The sequence below is a fragment of the Anopheles darlingi genome, chromosome 2 (genome assembly GCF_943734745.1).
Source record: "Anopheles darlingi chromosome 2, idAnoDarlMG_H_01, whole genome shotgun sequence".
NCBI lineage: Eukaryota > Metazoa > Arthropoda > Insecta > Diptera > Culicidae > Anopheles > Anopheles darlingi.
The window spans coordinates 14081057-14083108 of record NC_064874.1 but is presented as its reverse complement, the minus strand read 5'-3'; the positions used below and the strand labels follow the sequence as shown (position 1 = coordinate 14083108).

The window sequence follows — 2052 nt, the reverse complement described above, 5'->3', positions numbered from 1 at the left end:
GGGGATCAAGCGCCGATTTGCCGCTTTGGTGGTTTTTCTTTTAAGATCGTCTTACGCCGTCTCTTCGGCTCTACTGCTCGTCTTTAGATCCTCCGTTTATCGTTGATTCCGTGTTTGAGATGAGCAATGCATACATTACAGTGTGTAGCTGCTTTCCCGCTTGGTGTCCCCTCCCCTGCGTTTGCTCTCTTCGCCTTCTTGTGATTGGCAAGTGTGTGTGAGTGTGACGTCCTGGTTTGCTGGTGGCTTGTGACCCGTTTTGCATCGATCATCCATCCCATCTCCGGCACAGATGCTGATTATAAGCTATGTTTTTTGCTCGTTTGCTGTCGGCGTTGATGGTTTGCATGTGCAAAAAAACAATCTTCTTAAGACACTCTTCTATCTCATTTTACATATAGCTTATCCCGCACCCCGCCGCCATTGAGGTTTTAATGTTTATTAATTTACCTCTTGCAACAGTTGAATCAGCTTAGGGGGTGTGAGAGCAGTACAGAAAGTTTTTAGCAAAAGACTACGATTGTAGAGAGCTCTGCCCTCAAATTTGCTTCTCGGCTTTTCACTTTTTTCTTTATCCTTTTTTATAATCACGTTTCGTATTAAAGCGATCTAATGTTGCTAATGATGATGCTGATGATCGATAAAAATGCGCAGTCGGTAGGATTCGAACCTACGCTCCCAGAGGGAATCTGATTTCTAGTCAGACGCCTTAACCGCTCGGCCACGACTGCTGTACACACCTTGGTCGAGGGTGAGCCGAAACGTCGGAAAAGCGGAATCCATTTTCATTCGTTTTCCACTAGTCAGAAGGGGTGCCTGAGACCAATTCTGACTTGAAATTGATTACGATTGACCAGAAGATAGGCTTTTCAATCGTTTATTCCATTATCAAACTCTAATGCCTCTCTAGCAAGCCTGATAAGCCCTCGGATATTTAGCAATTACTCATTCTTATCAACACAGGTGCCTTGTCTCGGTCTAAGGCATCAGCAAACAACTAAGAAACCAAAAAGGTGAGTTTTAAAACGCTCACCAACTGGCTGACTTTCTTGGCTTGCTTCAAACAGCAAAGGGGAAGAGGAAGAGCATTAGCTGAGCAACGAACGAATTTTCCTCTATGTAACAACCGCAACTGTACCGCTACTCCGTTGGTGAAAAGCGCTGGAAAGAAATCGAAAGCGTTGAAGCGGCATTCCACAACTAGGTCAGTGCACGGGCCCGCACCACACCACCACTGGTCGCGCATCCATCCATCCATCCATCCATCCATCCATCCATCATACCATTCCCCTGCTAAAGCGTAGCGAACGACGAAGACGAAGCGCAAATCAAGTGCATTACGGCGGTAGCAAGCTAGCTTGCAAGCTATCAAATGCAGCTACAGAACGCCGCAGCCGCAGCGGAAACCACCACCACGAGCATCACAGAAACGAGAAAGCAACGCGGATGATGATAGCCCCCCGGGAGTGACGATCACGGACGAGGTGTCTCCATCATCCATCATCAATCAGTCAAATGGCGATCGCACTAGACGCGCTCGCGAGCATCTCGCGCTCGATCACTCACACACACACACACACACACACAACACTCGCTTCCCCGAGCTCTGATAAGAGCATGCAACCCGTTGCCGTGCACCAGCACAAAAGAAAACGAGCAACGAGAGAGTGAAAGTGATAAAAAAAAAAAAAGACGAACTCGCGACATCGACTATGACGACGACCGCGAAGACGCCAACCGCGCGAACGAGGGCGCGCGCGTCCGCACACGGTTGTGTGTTGGTGAGAATGCAAAACTGGACCGTACGACAGGCGGGGTGATGAAAGGGGTGATAAGCGTCATCTGTTTTCTGGTGGTGTGTGCGCACGCGCGTCATCTTTGACGGATTGTGACGCACCGCGAGCCGGTCGCACAACAACGACGACGACACAGCGTGCGAGCCCCGGTGACAGCAGCAACAGCAGTAGGCGATGCGCCAACCCAGCTTGGCAGCTTGTCTGTTTGTTTGTTTGTTTACTTACGATGCCTTTTGCGCACCACCAAAGAGCACCG

General features: G+C 49.3%; 1 non-coding gene across 1 annotated transcript; it reads right to left on the bottom strand.

The window, feature by feature from the left end:
- Positions 1-649: 649 nt before the first annotated feature.
- Trnas-aga (transfer RNA serine (anticodon AGA)) lies at positions 650-731 on the bottom strand. Its single transcript has one exon. It is a non-coding gene; the product is annotated as a tRNA-Ser (tRNA).
- Positions 732-2052: the final 1321 nt, after the last annotated feature.